The sequence below is a fragment of the Barbus barbus genome, assembly GCF_936440315.1.
Source record: "Barbus barbus genome assembly, chromosome: 29".
NCBI classification, from domain to species: Eukaryota; Metazoa; Chordata; class Actinopteri; order Cypriniformes; family Cyprinidae; genus Barbus; species Barbus barbus.
The window spans coordinates 9,885,381-9,911,347 of NC_136757.1; the positions used below are offsets into that span (position 1 = coordinate 9,885,381).

Consider the following 25,967-nt stretch of genomic DNA (forward strand, 5'->3'; position numbering starts at 1 on the left):
GAGTTTGTTTCTCATAACTGTTATTTTATTTCTCGCAATTGTGATTATTTTTTTTCATACTATGCGACAAGATCTTGCAACTGTTACTGTGACAGCATGCCTTTATATTTTACAATAGGTATGTTTACATACAAAGGTTTGTCAATCAGAATGATTCCAAACCGATTTCAGATTCTGAAAGCTCTCTTTATCTCCTTAAAGGTACAGTACCTAAATGGTACATTTTATTAACTTTTGAAAGAGTACCACCCCACTGACAGCCTTTGTACCTTTTTTCTGAGACTGTATGAACCCTAAACTTTCAGTTTAAATGAACCTTAAACAATGCAATCAATTTCAATTCATTGCATGTATTTTTCACAAAGAAAAGCTGCCTGTAAGGTTATAATTATAGGTATTACTTGCTTCACTCTACTAAAGAACGTTCTTATTCACTCTCTGAGTGCTTCATCAATATGCTTGAGTTTTTGATGAGCCGAGAGAAAACAGGAAATCTATATAATGTGTGTGTGCAAGACAACTGTGAAATGTTATTTTAGACCTAACACATCTAAGGGACATAGCTGGATAACTTAAAGGACACATATGTTGAATATCCATTATAACTGGATGAAATAGAAGCATCCGGATTTGATTAGGGTATAAATGCTGAGTCAATGTATTTCTCTTTGTCGCACTCTGCAGCCATGACTGTAATGACTGTATGACTGTCACCTTTTCTTGTAAGAACCTTTGTTGAAATAGAAAATTGCCACAACATTGTAATAATAACAAATAATAATAATAATAATAATAATATAACATATAAATACCTTTTATAGCAAATGTTTAAGTAGGCTAAATATTAAATAATTTTTAGCCAACTCGCTACTTTTGTCTTTTCTAACATAATTCAAGGATCTAATGTTTCCTGAATCTACAGCTCCCACTAACATTCGCAAACAGCATCACAATGTTCGACCTGTGGTTAGAAGCATAGTTAGTATGATGTAGATTTAAGTGGATCATGCTCTTGAGCAATATAAGCAAACTAACGTACTGCAATCTTTCATTTCATGCATATACAAATTTAATTTGATGTCTTTCAGATTCTTAAGAAAATAAAAGTATTATTTCTGAAGAGTGCATTTGTGTGCTTGCTCTGTTACCACAGGGAACCCCAGAGTGACATAAGGGAACCTGCAAAAAAAAAAAAAAAACATACAGAGAACAAAAACAGAGAAGCAATCCTTAGATGACATGCTTGTTATTTACAGCAATAATCTGACATTTGATCTGCATGAATCTTGCCTTTGATCTTGTACTGATTAATTAGCAGAAGTAATCACTCCTCCACCCTGCTTGACATCATTAACAACAGTTCCACCCAAGGTGGTTTCAAAGATGACTGCAACAAAATATCTAAGCTTTCAGGAAACAGTCATTACAATCTAGTTAATTTCTCCAAAAATGCATCTATGGTAGTTAAGCAGTGAAATAAACACATTAGAAATAAAAGTGCGTGGACAGTTATTTTTGCAACAACTTATTGCATGCGTTGCATATGCATTTGTAGGAGCTCTTTCGGATGCAAAATTTGTGGGAGGGGAGTATTTGGATTGGATCGACTAAGGTGTTTACATGAAGGTTCGTCAATCCCTAATTGATCATTTGGGTGCATGTAAATGTAATTAATGTGACATACTTTAAAAACTGTCCAACAATCACCTTTTTACTCTGAGTTGAAAACAGACTTCATATATGTATATGTTTATAAGCATTTATTTGTAAGCTTCTCTCCCATGCACAGACATAAGATGGGGTTTGTATTGTTACCTCTGTGCTCTGTGTTTTCGAGCGGGGCGGCAATTTGGTTAGCTGTGACAATAATAATACATCAAAGCGGAGAATCAATTCCACTACAAAGGCTTTGTAGCCTAAACCTACAACTAGGGGAGACATCTCCAGCATTGTGTGTGTGGTGCACGTTTTGCACGTGTGCCCTCTTGTGTGTGTGGCTTCTTTAGTATTCAGTTTGTGCATCTAATGTACTAAATGTGTTTTTCGACAGGGAAATGTGGTGTGTGTTTGCTGTGAGTGTGTGACTATTAAGGTGCCACTGGTACGATCAAGAGGAATTTCATTTCACAGGTGAGGAGGGAACTCCGTCTAAAGTGACTGGAGCGTGTCCACGCTCTTGCTCCTCTAGCCACGGCGCCCCTGGGGTGAGCGGTTGAGGGCAACAGAGTGCAACAGGATACAAGCATCTGACACACCACGACTGAGCACTCAGCTGGCAAACAGCCACTATGCAGAGAAAGAGAGAGGGGGAGAGAGAGAGAGAGAGAGAGAGAGGCCGACTAAAAAAAATGAGAAAAAAAGGGCAAAGATGTGCATCATATAGAAAATGGCAGAGAAATAGGAATGAAAATGAACCGAAGTCATTGATCTGTGAAGTGTAGCATGGAAATGGCAACACTATTCTTCAAGAATAAAGCCCAGCCATAGGTGCTTCCTAACGGAGAAACTCACAACGGCATCCAAAGAGATGAAAAGCAAGAAAATGTTATTGCTCGGAGGTTGCTTTTTTCATATAGCTGAGACTTGAAGATAGTAACTTTGTCTCAGATGTTACGCCTAAAATTCTGTGTAAGAGATTAAAATAAACACAAATGAAACAGATGTTTACTTACAGTAAGAGTGTAGAGCAATTATAATAACAAAGAGCAATATTTGGATGACAAAGCTTAATGAGAACTGTAGTTTATACTGAGATCGCTGACATTTGATTGCAGACTTTGGGGATTTTTGCTAAATGTTTATTTTTAGGGGGAAAAAGAAGTGAAAAGAAAAAAGGGAAAAGGTGTTTTGTTGTTTTTTTATTTGTTATTTTTTTCTTAGCAGAAGAACTACTAGGCAGAAATCTAGTTCTATTCACTGTGTAGGAGAACCAAATGAGATATTAAAGTGATTATTATTTACTATATATTTGTTTATAGTTGGTTGAATTTTATGCAAAAGCTATACACAGTGAATCACTTTAAACACTTAAAATAAAGCATTCAAGACTGTCAGCAAATATGCATGTTTGTAATGATAAACAAATGCAAGACATTTTTAACATAAAATGAATTATCTGTGTAATTTTTATATTATAATCTTTCTCCAGTGAAAAGTCATCTTGTCTGAATCAGGACAGAAATATGCACAGATCAAGCACTGTTTACATGCAAAAATGTTCCAAAACAGTTCTTAACTGATATGTCAGTGGATTTTGATGTGAGAGGACCACAGCGGGTGGAATGTTTCAGGAAGTTTTATTATTGATTATGATATTTTAGCCAGAAATGTGTTTATTGTAAACAAACAGCTTTTTGCTTCACAAGATATTAATTGATGGACTAGATTATTTGTGAATTATTGTAAATTCACTGCAGAGGATCCATTGATGAGCAAGTGATGTAATGCTAAATTTCTCCAAATCTGTTTCAATTAAAAAACCATACTCATCATCACTTTCATTTTTTGATGAAATACTTATTTAACACAAACGTTATGGTGGTTGCCATTGTTCCCTTTTGCATGCATAGAAAAACCAGAGGGAAAGAAAGTAAGACAAAAAAAGAGTATTTCAACTTTACGGCACTTGGAAAATAATCAGGGATCCTAATGTACTATTTTATCGACCATCTTGGGTGCTTAAGGCATGCAAGAACTGTAAGTACTGCCACTGTACTGAATTCAGAATGTTCCTTTCTGGCTGAACTATCACTTTAAGAAAAACCCTCCATTTGTTATTTATGTAATAACAGTATTGCCTATGAGAAACAACTGAGATGTAAAAGCAAGCTATGCAGGATCAGGAAATAATCATTTAGGGAATAACAAAAAGAAACAAGAAATCAGCTTTACATTTTTTCACTTATTTTTACACTATTCTTTTATGTGAAGTTAGCAAAACACCTACACTTAGAGAAATCATTAAAGACTGGATTTAAATATGCATAAATAAATTAAAAATTTAAAATAAGAAACACATATATGGAAGGGGCAGAGGTGTACGCTGGTACGCTGAACTCAGAAATGAGAAGCTAAGAAAATGTGAATAACAGTGAAATAATCAAAGCTAGAAATCGACCAAGAACAGTACTAGATGTAGAGAAAGAAAGAAAAAGAGAAAACAGGCTGGAGAGCTCTTTTGTGGCCTATTCCCATTGGAGGCTTTCAATTTCACCTGGTCTGAGAGCTAAGGATTCGGAAAAAAAAAAAGTTTGAATAAGACTGAGAGAGAGGCAGAAAGGACAAAGAGGCCGATGCAGGACCCCCGTGTGCCCTTGTCAAATAAAACAGGGAAGGAAGACAAAATAATAGTGATAAATGTCAGTGTCAGTGATAGAGCGCGCTCATCCACTACATCCTCACCACAAACACTGCTGGCTCAACTATTGTTAGACGGACAGATTTAGGGAGCCTGCCTCTATCGAGGGATGGAAGGAGCAGGATGAATTTAGAGAAGGAAGAAAGCAGCAGTCAACCTTTATTTACTGGGACGGAAATTGCTTTACAAATCAAGCAACGCTGTTTTTGTGTTTTCTGAGAAAATGGATCAGCGATCAAAGTGACCGGTAAAAAAGTCAAGAGTGCACTCAAATTGCAAGGCTTCGAGTATTCTTCACATAATTACATTAAATTTGGAATTGGAAATATTTTAGGGTTGCGCATGTAACCAAAATAAACGAATTACCAACAGATGAACTGACAAGCTCTTGTAGCAGGAGATAAGCACACTGTAAGTGGATACTTGCATCATTTTTATATGCTACCATTAAAAAGTTTGGAGTCAGTAAGACTTTTTAGATAGAAATGAATACTTTTACCCAGCAAGGATTCATTAAACTGATCAAAACCAACAGTGAAAACATTTATAATACATTTATTACAAAAGATTTCCATGTCACATAAAATAGCTGTTTTGTTTTTTGTTGTTTTAAACACTATTCATCAAAGAATCAGAGTTTTCACTGGAATATTAAGCAACTCTTTCAACACTAATTATAATAAGAAATGTTTATTGAACACTAAATCAGCATTTTAGAATGATTTCTGAAGGATAATGTGACGTTGAAGACTGAAGTAATGATGCTGAAAATTCTGCTTTGCCATCACAGTAATACATCACATTTTAAAATGTATTAAAAACAAAAATAGCTGTAATAATTGTTATAATTTTTTCACAATATTACAGATTTTACTGTGTTTCTGATCAAATAAATGCAGCCTTGGTGAGCATAAGAGACTTCTTTTTAAAAACATTTTTTAAAATATTACCTGTCCCAACTGTAGCTAATATAGTTTGGTAACACTTTAGAATAGGGAACACTTATTAACTATTAACTATGACTTTTCCCTCAATAAACTCCTATTTTGCTGCTTATTAATAGTTAGTAAGGTAGTTGTTAAGTTTAGGTATTGGGTAGGATTAGGGATGTAGAATAAGGCATTAATATGTCCTTAATTACTACTAATAAATGGCTAATATTCTATTAACTCTTAACTAGTTAAGAGACCCTAAAATAAAGTGTTACCTATAGTTTAAATATACATGCTTTCTAATAAGTAATTGCTTAATGTACATAAATCAAACTCAAGCTCATGCCTTTCACACAGACAGAAACCCACACCTTTTTATGTATTCTACTAGGACATGTAAAGTAGAATCTCCAATTAGGCTCTGAATATGTTGGAGAAGTGAAATAAAAGCCTTGTATTAATATTCATCAGATTCTGTTAAATGATTAATTTATTATAAAACCTTTTCTAGCAGCGCACACTAAGAGCAAGTTGAGTACTATTAATTATACTGCCATAACGAGCCCAGGGCACAAACCAAAGCCGTTCTCACATGGGGCTTTTGCAGATCACTGTGAGATCACATTTCCCAGAAACACACCTCAAGCTCACGAAAAACTGTTCAGAGAAAACCTGATGATCAGATCTTTATGCATGTATGTAAGCATGAGCTTCATCTACACACATCAACTCAGCAGACACTCACTGAGAGGCTTCTGACTTCAGGCTAGAAGCTTCATAAGTAAAGCAGACAGAATCCAACCACTTATCTGGATATAAAAGGCCCTTAGTGTGGCATTGTCTATTTGAATATTCACTGAACAGCTGCGAGAAATATGCTGAACATTGCAATGCGCTCTTCTGACAAACTTTGATTTGATTGATCTGGAATAAAGGGAAAGGTTCTAGACTAGACTGTGTGTTTTTTTGTGTGGGAAATATACTCATCCTGTGAAACCAGGGGCGTAGCGTCTGGGTATGCAGAGTATGCAGGTGAATATGGGCCCGGGCCAAGGGGGAACTTTTAATTGAAACAAGGGAACGAATATAGAGCCTTTAAGTAGCCTAAATATGAAATACAATAGCCACGTATGGTCGCAACTGACATAGTTCAAGGATCTAGTGTTTCCTGATTTAATTGTATGTCTTTCAGATTCTTAAGAAAATAAAAGTATTTTTTCTGATAAGTGCATTTGTGTACTTGCTCTATTACCACAGGGGAACCCCAGAGTGACGTAAGGGAACCCACAAAATAAATACAGAGAATAAAAACAGCGAAGCAATCCTTAGATGCCATGTCACAGCAATAATCTAACATTTGATCTGCATTAATCTTGCCTTTGATCTTGTACTGATTAATTAGCAGAAGTTATCACTCCACCACCCTGCTTGATATCATTAACAACAGTTCCAACCAATGTGGTTTCAAAGACGCCTCTCCAGAGGCATGTATCATCACTTACCAAGTGATTTTTACTTCTGGAACGTCTCGGTTACGTACGTAACCCTCGTTCCCTGATGCGGTGTGATCGTAGACCCCCCTGCCGGTTGATGTACGAAACAGCCGCAGTGTTGTCCGTGCGGACCAACACGTGCTGGCCTAGAAGCAGTGGCCGGAACTGCTTTAAGGCCAGATGCACTGCCAACAGCTCTAGGCAGTTGATGTGCCAAAGCAGTCGAGGCCCCGTCCAGAGCCCCGAGGCTGCCTGCCCGTTGCATGTAGCGCCCCAGCCCCTGCTGGAGGCATCTGTTGTGACAACAACATGCCGGGACACTTGTCCTAAGGGCACCCCGGCCCGTAGGAAAGCAAGGTCTGACCAGGGGCTGAAAGAGCGGCGACACGACTGTGTGATGGTCACACGACGTGTCCCGCGGCGCCATGCCCATCTCGGGACCCGTGAGTGTAACCAGTGCTGAAGTGGTCTCATATCAAGCAACCCGAGCGGCGTGACTGCGGCTACGGATGCCATATGCCCCAGGAGCTGCTGAAACTGTTTCAGCGGAACCACTGTCCTGCCTCTGAAGGAACTCAGGCAGTTCAGCACTGATTGGGCACGCTCGTCCGTGAGACGTGCCGTCATACTCACGGAGTCTAACTCCACACCGAGAAAAGAGATTCTCTGCACAGGGGAGAGCTTGCTCTTTTCCGAGTTGACCCGAAGCCCCAACTGGCTGAGGTGCCGGAGCACCAGGTCCCTGTGACCACACAACTGTTCTCGCGACCGGGCCAGAATGAGCCAATCGTCGAGATAGTTGAGGATCCTGACGCCCACTTCCCGTAACGGGGCAAGGGCGCCCTCCGCCACCACCGAAGGGGAGGACCCTGTACTGCCATGCCCGCCCCTCGAACGCAAACCGTAGGAACGGCCTGTGTCGAGGGAGAATCGAGACATGAAAGTAAGCGTCCTTCAGGTCGATCGCTGCAAACCAATCCGCGGACTGCACGCATTTGACGATGCGCTTCTGTGTCAACATCTTGAACGGGAGCTTGTGTAGGGCCCGATTCAAGACTCGCAGGTCCAGGATTGGCCGGAGGCCACCGCCTTTCTTGGGCACGATGAAGTAGGGGCTGTAAAACCCCTGCCTCATCTCGGCTGGAGGGACCGGCTCGATTGCACCCTTTGCCAGAAGGACAGCAATCTCCTCGCGCAGGACAGGTGCATCTCGGACTGCCACCGAAGTCTCGAGGATGCCACTGAACCTGGGAGGCCGCCTGGCGAACTGAATCGCATAGCCGAGTCGAACTGTGCGAATGAGCCAGCGAGACGGGCTGGGTAGCGCAAGCCACGCCCCCAGATACCGTGCAAGTGGCACCAAAGGCACAATCGACGTGCCCGCAGTGGTGCAGCGAGGGGGAGTAAGGTTGGATGGAACAGAAGGCGGTGCGTTCTGACTCATCCCCACAAAACTCCCTGAGTCCCCGGGGGGACTGGCTAGAGGTGCGCGGGGAGGCATCGCGTCCCCAGACCGCACTCTCTTGGCCACTGGCAATATGGGTCTCGGGTGAGAGTGAGGAGGCAGTGCGTCGCACACTGTCAGCCCGCAGACCTGGGAACCCGGAGGAAAGGGAAATTGCTCTTTCTTTGACAATGTGGCCCTTGAGCCAGTGGCGGAACAGAAAGAAAAGAAAACACAGGATTCTCCACCCGGCCCTCCTCCGGGGGAAGGAGCGACGCTAGCCTCGTCGTCTCCTGGGAAAGAGCAAATTCCTCCATCTCCGGGTTGTGCGCGTCAGGGCCGCTTTGTCGTCTTCCTGGAGGACTTGGCGGCCGGCTGAGGCGCAGGGGGCGCCGCACTCCTGCGAGAGGCTCGACGCACCGGCCTAGGTGACAACTCAGCACGGGGCGGAGCAGCTCTGGAGGACGCAGGAGGGCGCCCACGGCGACCAGCAGACTGGGGCCTGGCCCTTGGGCCAGCGGTGGCAGCTGGTAGGGGTGGGCGATATGGGAAAAATATCATATCACGATTTTTTATAGAAATATCACGATTCACGATTTTTATCCCGATTCTTTGTTAGTTTTACTATTTTGGTTTTACAAGTTGTCTGAGCATTACAGCCAAACTAGAAAGACAAAGATGCATGGCAGATATTTAGGCCAAAGTGGGTGAAGATAAATCTTTGTCATTATTTTATTTTTCTTATTAAAAAATAAGAACAAAGATACACATTACAAATACACATAATATACAAATAAAACAAACAGTGCTTTATTTCCAGGTACAATAGGTGTATTTAGCAGAGCATTCAATGAAATTGAATGAACAAATATAAAAATAAAACACTAGATAGACTGATTCCTAAAGCAACTGTTTTAAAGTTTTTCAGTCAAGAATAGTGAGTGATTTTTCTCTTTGTGTTTTTTTGTTTTGTTAACGTTAAATGAATAGTTCCCCCACAAATTAATATTCTGTCATCTGTCTGTCAATTCTGTCATAATGTTGTATTTTTATATCATCATTTACTCAAAAGTTGTTTTAAACCGGAATGAGTTTCTTTCTTCTGCTGAACATAAATGCCATTTTGAAGAAGGTGGAAAACCAAACAGTTGCTGGTCCTCAGTGACTTCCATAGGATTTTTCTTTCCTACTATCAAAGTCAATGTAGACCAGCAACTGTTTGGTTTTCCACTGAGTAAATAATGACAGAAATTCAATTTTAGGGTGAACTATCCCTTTAATGACAGTCGACAGCATGTTTAGTGTCCTGTCCCTTTAAGAGCTGCACGCATCTAATATACAGTACAGGCACGCATCCGTTTCTCTCTTAACTATTTACTTTCATTTTAGAGATAACCAACTCAGTCTGTATGTAAACCTTGTGTGTTTTGACAGTATTAGCGCAAAATATAACTTAGTTGAGTAATCAGGCGCTGTTAGACAGGCGTTTTAGTGCGCGTGCTTCAGGTGTATGCACTCAGAACAAGCGCACGTCAGACCAGCGCGCGAATTAAACATTTAACCAGCAAGGCTTGTATGCAAATAATGTACTTTTGCGATCGCGAATAAGTGCAGTGTCCTGTCTGAGTAACTCTACTGCTGTATGTCGTGTTGTACAGTACATAGAGACGGCGGCGCCAGAACTGTATTTGACAATGTGCGCGGTAGCGCGATACTACGATATTTCTTCAAAAGCAGATCGTGGAGACATTTTTATCGTCCACGATCAAAAATCGTCATATCGCACACCCCTAGCTGGAGCATCCCGCCGTTTAGGGAGGATGTGCTGGATTGCCTCCGTCTGCTTTTGTACTGCCGAGAATTGCTGGGCAAAACCCTCGACAGTGTCGCCAAATAGCCCCATCTGGGAGATGGAGGCGTCGAGAAAGCGTACTTTGTCGACGTCCTTCATCTCGGCCAGATTGAGCCAGAGATGGCACTCTTGCGTCCTCCATCGCCTTCCCGAGGGACCGCGCCGTGACTTTCGTCGCCCGGAGAGCGAAGTCAGTCGCCGTGCGCAGCTCCTGCATCAACCCCGGGTCGGGACTACCCTCGTGCATTTGTTTTAGTGCCTTGGCCTGGTGAACTTGCAGGATGGCCATGGCATGCAGGGCAGAGGCGGCCTGGCCCGCAGCGCTGTAGGCCTTGGCGGCGAGTGCGGCCGTCAGCTTACAGGCTTTGGACGGGAGACGCGGACGATTCCTCCAGGTGGCGGCGTTTTGCGGGCACAGGTGCACCGCAACCGCTCTCTCCACCTGGGGAATATCCACGTACCCCCTGGCCGCCCCGCCATCGAGGGTAGTGAGGACGGAGGAGGGAGACGAGCGGCTTCTGGCCGAAAAAGGGGCCGTCCACGACTTCGTCAGCTCCTCATGCACCTCCGGGAAGAAAGGCACCGGGGCAAAGTGCGGCCGCTGGTCGCGTTTTGCGCCGATGAACCAATCATCCAGCCGCGAGGGCTCGGGACTGGGCGGTCTGTTGACCTCCAGCCCGATACTCACGGCTGCCCGGGCAAGCATGGCCGTCAGCTCTGGGTCCGGATCGGCAGTGGCGACAACACCCGAGGGGGGCAGCCCCGCCGATCGTTCATCCTCAGAGGACGAAAGCCCATCCCCCGATGCCGCGATCGACATCTGATCCTCGGGCGGCGCACCGAATGAAATGCTGGCGGCCCCGTGAGGCGAACCAGCGAAATCACTCGGGAACCGGACGGAACAAGCGCTGCGGGAGGAGTAAGAGGTCCGTGGGGACGTGCCCAGCGGAGAAGCTCTTACCGTCACCCTCAGATCTCCCAGAGCGCCAGCCGGCGGTCCTCTGCTCGAGCCAGAGAGACCGGGACGGGTGGCGGCAGAGGGTGCCAATCCTTTCAGAAAGGAAAGGCGAGAACGCAGCGTTGCCATGTTCATACGCCCACAACAGGCGCATGACTCATCCACAAACGCATCTTCAGCGTGCTGGATGCCCAGACACTGAAGACAACGCTCGTGACCGTCATCCGAGGACAGGAAGCGACCGCAACCAAGAGAACACGGACGGAACGGCATCTTTAAAAAGACGCGAACCGCCCAGTGTTTTAGAAATTTGCTCTTTCAGGTGAAGTGCCCAGGGGAATCGCTGCTGCAGGGACACCGCTGTCTGCACCGTGACGCCACCCAGGAACAAACTCTTTTTTGAGGCAGAAGGCTTTGTGGAGATCGCAAAACTTCTCATCCACTCGGCTCCGAAGCAAAAATCTGATGAGTGGATGCACCTGTCGCCCTTTTATACCCGTATGCACGGGGAGTGGCTCAGGTATGCAAAATCCACTAGCCAAATTTCATTGGCGTTTTCTCTTATCAGAGGCAGTCGGGGCTTCCAAGTAAATCCCCTAATGTCGTCACGACATAACTCGTAGTGACCGACAGATAGGGAACACACTCTATTACTATATATAAACACAATGCTTTCTTTAGTAAGTGAGATGTCTTTTGCAAATCTCTACACATACTGCTTTTGAAAGGATTGGTCTCTTAAATGCATTATAATCCTGATTATGTCAGAATATAACAAAACCAAAAAAACTTTAATTCAGCCATTATATTGTGGAGCAGAGGAAGAGGGACAGCCAGGAAGGGGCGAAGGGGCGCCAGGCATGTCAAATGGAAGATGGTTAAGGTGCAGTAACATTAGTAAAATTTTGCAGACAAAGAGGTTCATTGTCTATTGGAAATACTGTAGTGATGCACGAAGCACAGCTCATAGAGAAGTCACTTTCAAATCAAGCAGCTTTCTGTTGAATTCACGTGACCAACCTAAACCTGCTGTGAAATCTGTGTGGGGAAATCTTGCGCCCTCATGCAAAATTACAGATCATGGTGATTCCTTCTGAAATGATTGGATTTTTCTTACATATTTGCCAAACATCAGTGAAAAATTTAGTATGAAGCTATATTAACTATATGCTGCATACCAGGTGTGGGCGATATGATGATTTCATATTGTAATTGCTCTTGAAGACCTCCACAATCTACTTTTCAAACAAATCGATTGTGACTAAACTTGTATTATTTATATCTATATTTAAATATATCCGTGCATCTGCTAGTTGGCAAGACTTTTTAAAATGATTAACACATTAGAGTTATAAAGAAAAATGTAGATTAATGCATAAGTTAAATAATGAAATTAGCCTTATTAAAAGAGAAAATCACTCACTGCTCTACCAATTAATTTTGTAGCTTTAATAAAATGTGTATATTTCATTAATAAAGTGTTGTATTTTACATTTCATTACTTTACTAAGTTTCTGTAGCATTTCTTACCCGAATACTGCTGTTAGAAAGACTTACCAGAAAAAAAAAATAAAAATAATTAAACATTACATTTTGAAGTACACAGACTGAAACTTTATTTTCTCGTAAAATGTACTTCAATATTCTTTATTTTATTTACAACTTTGAAAATACAGTGTACATGTTCATTTTCTTCAGCAGCCGCAATGCTACAATTTTTATTTATTTGGTGTAGATTTAGAAAAAGCTCATCTTGAAATTCGTTTGCAGTGTATCCAAATAAAAGGATTACATGCCAAGATACTAGCCATCTTATTTTATTCTCATAAAGTGCAAAAAAGTGCTCAGTGCATGTTAAAATCAACTTTGGTGTAGATTTCAACAACCATTTTTTTTGTCTTCAGTAAGTCAAAAAACGTCGCAAGCACCCCTTGAGGAAGACACCTTTGTTTCTCAAACATAGCTGACGGCATCTGCCTCCCAATTTCATGAGAGAGAGACAGAGAAGAACATTCTATGATTGCTGAGGGATTACGGTAGAATAAAATCAAGATGTGGGGCAGAAGTAAGAGAAACAGTTGGGTTAAGAAAAACAAAGAGAAAGAGAGAAAGTGTGTCCTTCTTTAATGACAGAGCGTGATGGAATTCAACCTCAGTTGGCATGGCAACACCGGCGAGAGGACATACACAAGGCCTCATTGACTGGGGTCCTCCTGAGCATCAAATCAATGGCTGCACCACAGACGAGAAAAAAGCACAATGTGAATAGCAGGGGAAGGTTAACTATCGCCCTGTCAAATAAACCGGAGATTGGGTGGCTCAGGCCTCTGCTTGAGCGGGCAGTCCATTTCAGGAGGGGATAAACTGTGAAAAGAAGAACAGCACAGCTGAACATGTAATTTATTCAGTAATAATAGCCAATTAGATGCTGCATTCTCAGTAGCCAGCAAGGTAACCAATCAGACTGAAATTGCCTTGGCAAAGATTCGTTGGGAAGGTTTGTTCATCGTTGTCTTCATCACAAAGACAGATTACAGTTCCCTTCATTACAGACAGTAATGATAGTTATAGAAAGGACTGAGATGACTTTGGTGTGTCTTGACATCTTGCGGGAGTGTGCATGTTGTCTCATTGTTAACCCAAAGTCACACACCTCCCGTGATTATGGACCGCGCTGCTAATAAAGACGACTAAACAGTTGTGGCACTAGTGTGTCAGACATTTCAGTACAAAAACCCATGTTTTATGCACTAAATATTGTGTGGTTAGTAAATTAAATGCTGGTTTTTGTACTTCAGTGGCGGAATCTGGGCAGGTTTGGAGCAATGAATATTTAAATCAAGTCATTGTTATTCACAGAAGTCAACGCAGTTTTCCTTAAGCAATTAACTTTGTGATATCACTGCCCACAGAAAGCAGGCCTGAAGTAAAATAAATAAATAAATAAATAAAAAGTTAAAGAATGTTCAAATTGATGCAGGCACCAGACCCTCTATGTGAGTTAAGGATCCCCCGACATTAAAAAAAGGTGTTATACATTAAAAGTTATTATATATATATATATATATATATATATATATATATATATATATATATATATATATATATATATATATATATATATATATATATATATATATATATATATATATATATAAATTAAAAAATTATTATAAACATTATTTATTTAATTATTTATTGTAAATGTATTAAATATTAGATAAAAATAGATATTTATTATTTATTTATGATATATAAAAACCTGATGTTACATGACTTTTTGGGAAGACTTCATGAACTAGGACTGACACTGTGGATCTTCACCATAACAAGACTATATAAAATGACTATGATTATCTTATATTAGTCACTCTTGGTGAATTCCCCGGTGTGTGTGTGTGTGTGTGTTTTGTTTTGTTTTTTGGATTGATTGGCTAATGGCTGTCCATGCGTCATTGGCTCTTACACTCAGAAAGACATCAAATAAGTATTAATTTAGCCCACACCATAGTCTGCATTGTGTGAGCATAAAGAATGAGTAGGAGAGAAGGAAAAAAACAGCACGACTGAATAACAGAATAATCATGAGGGTTTTTTCAGGGCTGAAATCAATGAACTGCAATCACAGCTTAAGTCACCGTGTTGGAAAAGTCTATAGCAGTGCCTAAAAAGTAAGCTGACATGTTGTTAGAGAGCAAACTTAAAGGGCCGGAAGTCATTCATTTTCATTAAGAATTGTCGATTTGTGGCGTCATGAGCGACTGAGACCACTGACAATGCAACAGTGTTGAGTTTAATTTTACATGAATGCATAGTGATGTGATTCAGCGACTACCAACGGGAGAAAAAAAACTCTTAATAGCTTTTTACTAAAGTTTAAAATTATTAAAACATTAAATTACATACATTTTTGTTTAACTGACAAACAATCTCCTAGTTCTGCTCCATATTCTTTGCACTCTAGTTCTGTTCTAGTACATAATACAAGTTCCATATTTCTCATATTGCTCTGCATTCATCTCTTATCAATCTAATAATATTAACTCAAATCAATATTTCATTTATTTAGTTATTTAGGTAAGCAGCAGTGCAATAAGTGAGATAATATACTGTCAGTCAGTTATTGTCGCCTGCTCTTATTATTCCGTATACGTATTACATTGCAGCAAGTCTGGAGAGACATACCTCTACACATTAGCCTCATTAACATATGTTTAAATGCAGCACAATAATGTGCTTATGTGTGATGTGTTATCCTTCAGCAATCTGTATAACAATCAGAATGACAAGCCTTCATGTGAACCCTTCAATTAGGATAACAATATCTAATTGAGTTTAATCCAAATGAAATCAACATATGAAAGAGATTGTAAACAATTAAAAAAAATAAATAATAATAATAATTGGCAAGCAAATATTTCTACTTTCACAATGTGCTTATATTTGCACATTTAGCAGATACTTTTATCCAAAGCAACTTCCATGATTTAAGGTACCATTTCACAGGAATCTTTATGAACTACAGGAAACAAAAAAAGAATGGTAACAGTCTAAAGACATATAAAAAGTAAAAGGTTATTAACTACAGTTTAGTTCATTAAAACATGGACAAACAAAATTCTCAGTGGCAATAAACACTGCTCATGCTCCCAAATGTAACCGAAGCAAAGCAACAGGCTACTGAGAGGACACAAGGGATGATTCAAATAAAGCATTAACAAGTCTGAAAGCGCAATGAACAGCAAGACCTGCGATTAGACAAGCTGTTTCAGTCTTGTTTACAAGCTTGTAGTAATCACACGAGGCCTGTAAAGCTGCCAGTTTGTTCAAGCTCAGTGTGAACAACAGACACCTAAACACTACTGCTGATACCTGAGGAACAACTGGAGCAGGCTGTTAGATCATTTAGTTTAGTTAAGATTAGTAAACACACTAGTAAGTTTAGCATACCATCGCTCTTATTTTTAATATCACTTTCCCTATTGCTGCTTTCATTCTTCGCTCTTCCTCAGAAGCCTTCGGTCTGTGAAGGTGAGTGTGTGTGAAGCACTTTTACTTTCTCCTGCTTTTTACGCTAATGAGTTTTCCTACAAATAACTACTGATTTAATTACACACACACACACACACACACACACACACACACACACACACACACACACACACAGAGAGGCTTGATTGTGAGGTATAAGAGGAAAATGTTCTGATGTCTTCGATAAAATAAACACATGTAGCAACTATTAGCATGTAAAGGAGGGCAAATGCATGGTTTCTGACTGATCAAGCTCAGAATTAGAATAGAAAAAGACTTTGGTGTTTGCAGATATGTGCTCATACACACAAACACACACAGAAGAACACCGAAGACGTTCGCACACGTTGTACCTGGGAGGCTTGCCACAGAAATGAGACATTGATTTGTAATTGGAGGCATTCGGTCATGAAATCTGTGGACTAATTAAAGAAAGTGAACTGAATGACAAACATTTACATATTCTTCCTGCGAGTTAGCCTGCTCTACCAGCGGGCATTAATCACAATCTGCAGCCACGCAAACCGAATGAAAAATCAACAGAGTCTAAATACATCAGCATTATAGCAAAAGTAATAGGATATTTGTGAGGGTGTGTGTGTGTTTGCATCTGTGTGTCCAGACACGGTAAATACGTTTTTAGAGCAACCTAAGGTTCATCTACTGGGCAACAAACAGTAAGATTGAGAGAGCAATTCAGTTATTATGTGGAAATATGGAAGTAAATGCATTTGCATTAAAAATTTTTTATTTTTTTTGAAAATGTATCTGTAACAAAATGCATCTGATCACAATTCATTGTGCAATGTGAGCAATCATGTTTGTTTGTTTTAAAGTTTCCTTTAGCGAAGTATCTTACTTATATTAAACTAAATACACCAGTATATGCTATAGAATATAGTATATTATCTCTCATATGGATGCTAATTAATATAGTACCTATTTATCAAGATAATATATAATATACTTTAAATAACTAATTTCTGTCTGCTTTTTAAAACTAAATAACACTAACATGTTCCGCAACTACACTTGGCATTTTGACAGTTTATTTGAAATAGCAGGATATTTTATTTCCTGGCAAACTTTCATCTGAATTTTATTTATCCTTATATTGATTTTAGATGCCCACTCATATATCCAAATAGGATGGCATCCTCGTAACACCACTGTCTCGTATCTTAATATAAAATGTACAAAATTAATTAATCTTCATACTGTCAAACTGGCCGAGACATGCTTTCCTGTCACTTCTCATTTACAACATGGCCAATTATGAACAATTTGATGAATATTTGATTTAAAATTATTTCAAATGGTACACACTACTCTTTAATACTACTGAAAAGACATTTAATATGCTACAAAAAACATTATCATAAATAAATCTTAACATAAATCTTTTTTTATTATTACACGGCACAACTGTTTTCAACATTGATAATAATAAAAATGTTTGAAGCAGCATGCATCAGCATATTAGAACGATTTCTGAAAGAAGATGTGACACTGAAGACTGGGTTAATGATGCTGAAAATTCAGCTTTGCATCAGAGGAATAAATTACATTGAACTATATTAAAACAGAAAACAGTTGTTTTGAATTGTATTTTCAGCTATACAGTAACTGAATTATACAGCAATAGAGTATTTCACAATTTTACTAATTTTGATTAAATAAATGCAACATTGGTGAATATAAGAGACTTTTTTCAAAAACATAAAAACTCATACAACTTCAAAAATTTGAACGGTTGTGTAAATACCAGATGAACTAAGATTAGGTAAGAAAAATAATATTTTATTAACATAGAGAGGAAGCTAAAAAGTCTACAGAATGAATTTGTTTTCTTAGAAATTAGGAAAAACTAATTTCCAAATCTTAAAGGGATAGTTAAATAGTTAAAATAAAAAAGGTGACTCAAAATACTATAGGCTACATGTACTTTAACCTTTGAGGTGAAGATATTTTTTTTAAGAGACCACAGTATTTTAGCATGTTTCAAACTTTTTTTTCTTTCTGTAAAATCATCCTAGAGGACAGAAATGTTCTTTTAATGGAAGAATCACACTTACTTTTAAAACAAATGCCATACCACTACATGCTACATATGATAACGAAAAAGTCCATCATATGGAAGCTAATTAGCACATTGTAGTTCATTTACTACAAACCAGATAGTTCAGTCCATTTCATTCTGGCTTCTCTGAGAACCACAATTTGTGTATTCAAACAATGCATTAGACAAAGAACTTCCAGCTCATTTTCACTATTACTGATCCACTTTTCCAATCAAATATATTTAAAACACCTGCGTGTGTGTTTGTTTGTGCCTGCTGTGAGCTGTATTATCAATGTGGCATCAAAATGAACTGCTGATTAAAATGGACCCAGCATGGCGCAGGTACGCTTGCGTGCATAGTGTGTGTGTGTGTGTTTGCATATCTGCATGTGTTGCATTTGGTGCTCATTTCTGATCATATTTCCCCCCAGGGTTGCTTATGCCATGCATTCAAAAGCAGACAAAGGCAATTTACTTTATCTGGGACCTGTGGATAAAGCAATCTCCTTGAAGACAAGCACAGCCCTGAAAATGGGAAGCCGTTACGGGGAGCAACAGGTGGTTTTGAGCTGGAGGAGAGAGATGAGATGGAGAAAGAGAGAGAGCAGAAAGGTTAGAAATAGGAAAGCAGAAGGAAGATAGGGCCTAGAAATGGCTTTCCTCGACACTGGCTTTGTCAGATACAATTTACATCAGCCCTGCTGCAGTACAGGTGCTGCTGTTCTCCTGGAGAAATGGACTAGGATGTATGTGCAGAGCCTGTTAAGAGTGTGGCGATGTGTGTGTGTTCTCACGCCTCTGATGGCCAATTCTGGCTGTAGAAGTGTGAACTATTATGTTGTTGTTGTGTGAAGTGTCAACAATCCTTGAAAACAGGGGGTCAGAAACCTTTTTGGCATGAAGTGCCATTTTTGATCTTTCTTGCTCACTTTGCCATATCAAACCAATTTCTCGGTAAGATTTATTGTTTTGTTTGTTTGTTTTTAGAAATTGCTACTTTTGCTCAACAAAGTTGAATTAAAATGATCGAAATTGACAGTATAGACTAGAAATTTATAATGCTGCAAAATGTTAATTTTTTAATAAATGCTGTTCACTGATTTTTTTATAGGGCTGTATCAAAGACTTATGAAAAAATATCATGGTTTAAACTAAAATATTAAGCAGCACAGCAATTTTCAAATTTGATAATAATAATTAATATTTATTGAGAAACAAGTCTTCATATTAGAATGATTTCTGAAGGATAATATGACACGGAAAACTGGAGTAATGATACTGAAAATTCTGCAATAAATGACATTTTAAAATATATTCACACAGAAAAAAATCACACTGTTATTTTACATTGTAATAATATTGTGAAATATATTAAAGTATATGCAATATATTACAATATATACCTAATATAATAAAATAAGAATAATTCAAAATATCAATAAAAATAATAATAGTATCTCAATGATAATAAATAAGTGTGAAACTGATCTTATAGTCTTGATCATGAGTAATGGGACTACTTTGTTGAAGATGACGAAAACTCGACTCTTTGTCTCGAGTCTGCGTATGGTTTATATGGCCAGCCCGTGTGCTCTTTTCATTCGACTGTAATGCAACCTGATTGGTGTAATCATCCCCTGTGGTGCTCTTCAGCAGCTCTGAAATAGGCCAGCACGCCATCGCAGGTCTGTGCCTCTTGACCGTCCGCTGTGAATTATCTGAACATTACGGCACTAATAACTGCGCAGGGCTAATGGAGACAGATGAGCAACCGGAGTGAGTTGATGAAAATAGTTTCGTTTAACGATTGAAACTGGGAGCATTAATGACACAAGACGTCTCTTCCCCGACTTTTTAATTTGTCTTAGGGACACGAAGTAAAATAGTTGACCTGACATTTAATGCATGGGTGACGTCCTGTATACTACATATAAAGATGAATAATAAAGAGCCCGCTATCTCCTAAGCACTTATCTCGTAAATTACCTTGAAAGGTCTTTGTGCCCCTGCCTGTTGTCATGATGTTCATGACCTCACAAAAACACTCCCATGTGAAAGCTTTAACACGGAGAGACCTGTGTCTTGAATCCTTTGTCGATTGGAGAGAAATTACAAAACCATAAAAGGATATTTCACCAAAGAACTGAAAATTCTGTCATTATTTACTCAGCCTCATGTTGTTCCCGCATGACTTTTTTTTGTGGTCAAATGTAAAAAGTAATGGAAAATGCACTTTTGTATGCACCAAAAACATCCAGTGGGCCATCAAGCCCCAAAAAAGGATAAAAAAGCATCATAAGAGAAGTTCATATAGCTTGCGTGATACAACCCAAGTCTTCTCAAGTTATATTATAGACAAATCAAAATGTAAGACACTATAGGAATGATAAAGATTTTTTGTGGATAGATTTAGCAAAAAATGTCATCCTGAGAACACAGTGTCAGCCAGGTGAGCAGCCCAGGAGGCTTTTTAACCATTCAGAACACAATGGAACATTCTTTGGAACATTAAGTCAGTCATTTCACTTGATTAACCTTAAATCAGTGCTGAACCTGACATTGTCTGTGGCAGATTCACTGACTACTAGTATTAATGTTACCTCAAAATACCTGCTAGAATGTTATAAAAAAAAATGGCTGTGCATCACACTGTTAAAAAGAGTTATGGTTGTATAATAATAATCGTGAATTAACAGGTTTGAACTTGATTGAGAAATTTAATTTACAATTTTTACAATTTACAAATTTACAAATGATAATTTAATGCTTTTTCAATTCAAATCCCCCCCCAATGAAATAGAGGAGAAAAAAATACAGACCTCTCAGGCTTGGGGTTGCCAGATGTCAAGACTTTAACCCCGCCTTTCAGAGCTTTTCCTTAAAATGACACGTTCTGCCCTGTGATTTACTTTGTCTGTACAACCTGGCAACCATTTGCACAAAGTCTCTTCACTGCAGAAAACATGGACCAATATGTAAGCTGCAGTTTAGCAATCTCCACTGAGATATTCTGCTCAAATGAAAGTGTAATACAGCCCGTCTGTGTTCCTTCAACGGCTGTTTGTGGCTAAATCTACCATTAAACTTTTTCCTAGTGATAAACTGTAATAAATCCAAACATGGATCTCTACTGTTTGCAATTGAGGCTGCTGAATAACCTCAATTCAACGTCAATGCTGTACCACAATAATAATAATAATAATAACACAAACTTATTGTTGATGTTTTAATAGAAAAACATGAATATCATTTGTAATTATTGGAATTAATATTACAAAATTCACTGTTGTAGCTTTTGAGAGAAAATTTGGACTTTTCATAATGTGTGTTTGTATTCTTGATAATATAATAAATCAGGTAACTAGGTGAGGTCAAATAAATTACGTGTGTGCTTATAGGTGAACGTCTAATAATTCTGATGTCATTTCTCTAATAACAACAATCATGATCAGTAATCATGCTTTGTCAGGGATCTCCCCTGACAATGTTTGTTTTGTGTATGAGCACATGGCTTTGTCTTTGTTTGTGTCTGCCATGTGCTCCTCCTGTCCCGCCTCTTTGTTGTCCATTACCAGGCCTCCTTGTTTAGTTCTCGTTGAGTTCTGGTTTGTCTGAGTATTGTCACCTGTACCTCTCGTTCACTGTAAAAAAAAATGATAAAAAAAAATAAAAAAGTTGAACCAACTTAAAATTAAGGCAACCAGCTTCAGCAGATTTTTGAGTTCTCTCAACTTATTTTTGTAGGAAATTCTGCTGAAGCTGGTTGCCTTAAAATTTTAAGATGGATCAACTTTTTTTTTTCAGCGTTCTCTCTTTGTTTGTCTGAGTGTTGTCACCTGCCCCTCATGTCTCTGATCTCGTTTTTCTGAATGTTCTCACCTGTTCCTTGTGTTCTCCTCTCCTTTATACGGTTCTCCCTTTCCCTCTTGCTTTGTAAGTTCATTGTTCTAACCGCTCTGTGTTACAAGTTCTTCTTTCTACCTTAAGCTACTGAGTGCTCCCCATCTATTTATTTATTGAATTTTGTTCCAGTCACATGTCTGTCTTCAGTCCAGTCCTGTCCTGTCCTGTCCTGTCCTGTCCTGCAGGCTGAGCTACCGGTCTTCTTCCTGGGTCTGCCACGCAGCCAAGCTTGTGCATTGCCAAGAGAGATCACGAGCGAGGAGTGGTCGAGCTTCGCGTTCCTGTCAGGGAGCTGCTGCCACCTCCAGTCATCTCCTGCACCGTCACTTCTCCTCTCTGGTCAACTGTCATCCAGGGCTGGACTCTACGACCCCTCTCTCAGCCTGCCTGACTACTAGTCATCTCCTGCCTATTGTTTGAGCTGTGTTCACTACTCTCCTCACCTTCTCTCGTCTTGTCTGCAAGTTTGTCTAATAAATCTGTTAACGCTCACTCTGCATTTGAGTCCTCCCTCCAGATACATGCTTATAATTGAGCAAAATAATTGTGATTATCAGTATAACCATTATGCAGCATGAATAAAATGTGAAATATTTAATTATCTAAAACTAGACAAGGATAGACGAGTGCAAGGATTCTCTAGAAAAATATTTTTCCTTCCAGCCCACATTTTTACCATCACCTTGTTCCTTTAGAGGCTCAATAGAATTTATACTTCTATAAAGACATGGATCTGCAATGGCAATCCCATTCTCCTCTAATAAAAAAAAAACAAACAAACTATTTGCTAGTTTTGTTGTCGTTTGTTTTTCAAATTGTTCTCAGTCTTTTTATTTCAATGAAACACAATGGAGATTCTCAATGGAGATGCTCAACCCTACAGTTGTATATGAATAATTATAAATTAACACATTTGGGACATGATGACGGGTTGTCAAATGAGAATTAAAGATTAAAGACTACCAAAGCCCATAAATATTATATGTTTATATGTTATATTAAATGTGCAGGGATAAATATCTTCTAAATACTGCAATATTCCATTTTGGTTTCATTGTGAGTTTAACAAATCTCTTCCTCTCAATTCCAATTCCATCACAGCAGTCAGGGTGAGAGATCATGAGGTGTCCTCTCAATTTCATTGCTTTTGCACTCAGTTTAGTCTTGAATTTGGCCATTGAAATGACGATCAGCAAGTGTCTTGTTTCCCACAATTCTTGTTTAAGATCTTTTAAACCATCTCCGAGCTTCAAAGGCCTGTGTAAATCCAGCTATATATGATTCAGCTTCACCAAAGAGAAGCTCTGTCTACGTGAGCATGCTTGAGGTTTCATATGTCTACAGGACGCCCCTGGCAATCTGAACTGGTAAAAGAGACGGTGAACCCTTGTTCATAACTCAATATTGCTCTGACCTTCCGTGAACAAACAAAAGCTGCCAGCGCAACAGACAGATTCAACAAACGCACATGGCACACTACACCCTGTAGAGCAGCAAAAGCTGCTGACTGTAGGCAAACACACCATCACATCCCTTCTCTCTTCCTTTTCCTCATGTCATCCATTCCTTTCGTCTGTTTATACGTGATGCAATCTCATTTCTTCCCACTCTCTGTCTCTGTCTATCTGACAGTAGCTCTTATTCTCCAGTAACACCTTTCATAAATGGCAGGGTGAAAGGTGCCCACCGAAGGTAATAGCACACCTAATCAAATTTCCCCCACCGAGAAAAGAACAGGAGAATGTAATAAAGGAAAAGAGGCGGGAGCCGGAGCGAATCGACCTGCCCCGTCGTCCATCCACACCAGGACCGTGTCCCTCCATCAGTGATGAAGAGAATGAAAAAATGCAAGAGAATATTGAAGAAAGCAGAAACGGGATGACAGGTCCAGCGTGGTGATGGAAACCGATCCAACGCTGGAGTAATGAGAAAGAAAAGAGATGAGAAAGAAGTGAGAAAAACATGATAACGGGGGGATTCGCAAAAAATGAATTGTCTCTGTTGATGGCGTCATTTACTTGGAAATGCTGTCTGTGTTGGTTTAGAGCACGGTTCACTGCAGGAAGTGATACAAACATGATCACAGTGTAATTCGAACACCATAAATCCCAATTTTGTGAGTCGATCCGGAGTTTTAGGTTAATGTATCATATTTGATACATCAGGCTTTTGTGGTAATTTACTGATCATAACATTTACAGTTTTTTTCAACTGCTTACACATTTTTTCAAAAACTTTGCCTCTTTTTTTCTTTAAATTCCACACAAAATGCCTCACATCTCCTGCAAAATGAAGCACTGCATTCAAAATATCACAAACACATCTCAAAAGCAAACAACTGAAACACCTTTGCCATAATTTTAATTCCTGTTAGATGTTTTGTGTGTTACATAGAGAATTGTGTGTTGTGTTTTGCAAAAAGTGTTTTATGAAACTGAAAACTCAAAGGCCGAGAATTAGTGTATGGTTTTGCAGATTTGGTGTGTGCTTCTGGTGTTTGAGTGTCAGGTTTCAGAAATTGTGTGACAAGTAAAGATTTTGTGTGTAAGCAGCTGAAAAACACTGAAAAACACAAAAGTGTATTTTAATGCATTTTTGAAGCATTTCTATTAATTTCATAGTTTTTCATCGTGGACATAAACAATAGATCCTAATAGAAATCAGCATATTAGAATGTTTTCTGAAGGATCATGTGACACTGACACATGTAGACTGGAATTAAAATTACACTTTAAAATATCTTACATGTAAAAATACATTTCAAAAATAAATTTAGCAAATTACATTTTAAAATATATTAAATTTCTATTAAACATTATTTTCAATTGTAATAATATTTCACAATATTACTGTTTTTACTGTATTTATGATCAAATAAGTGCAGACTTCTTTAAAAAAAACACTAAAAGGGTTACCAACCAACATTTTGAATGGTAGTGTATGAAATATATCACATGCATAATAAGTATTATATATCTTTATTTTATATGAATAAAACTATAGTAGTAAAAAAACATTTTCATTGTGAAAATCAGTGAGATTTTCATGAGGTTATGCACACAAAGACGAATATAAATTTTCACTCTTTGTAAAATATTTCATAAAATGATTTTAATTTGATCAAATTATTTGATGATCACTTTTAAATGTGGTGGGCATACTACATTACAATGGAGATTTAAATAAATACACTTTAAGTATTCAATTTATTCAAGATTGTAGAAGTACTGATCAGGGGTGCATTTCCTAAAAGCATCATTTGCTAACTACGGTCGTTAGTTCCATTGAACAGTATTGGTAATGACTGAATTTGCCACCATAGCTGCTTTTGGGAAACACACCCCAGATTAAATATGATACACAGCATTATATGGCTAATGTGATAATGCTCTTCTCCATCATTTGATTTTCCTTTGATTGATTACTGCTGCAGTGATCAAAAGAAAATCTCTTTTAAATGTGTTGATCTGAATACACACAGTGTAGCACTATACCAGCTCAGAGAGCGTCTGGTTAAACTGCATTGTGGGCGGTTAATGAATGAGACACAGGTGGAGCAACTGTTTAGTAAATTAGCCCCTGGATATCTACAAAGTGTGCTGGAATTTAACAGAGAATAAAAGAATAGAAAGAAACATAAGAAGCAGACAGAGGGAATAGCTCAACCAATAAACTAACCGAAAGTGAAAAAGAAGCCAGATGAAAGATGGAACTGGATCATAGACAGTAAGCTTTGTGGTGCTTCTTTTGTCTTTAAGAAGTGCCTGCGCCAGCTGGAGAGATTAGAGCTCTGGACGTCCCAATAGACCTAGATTAAAGCTAACATGCTTTATTTAGTCCTAAACTCTTGGTTTTAGATCAATGCCAGACTGGATTATGCAGAAATTTGTCATGTGACATGACTAGGGACTCCCTGTTACAAAGGCAGCTGGGTA

At 39.0% G+C, this 25,967-nt stretch overlaps 1 protein-coding gene across 1 annotated transcript in view; it reads right to left on the bottom strand.

Moving 5' to 3' along the window:
* LOC306849457 (transmembrane protein 132C) overlaps nucleotides 1-25,967 on the bottom strand; it is a gene marked incomplete at both ends in the record, with an annotated part of 217,821 nt that overhangs the window by 88,482 nt on the left and 103,372 nt on the right. The gene's annotated exons all lie outside the window — the stretch shown is intronic.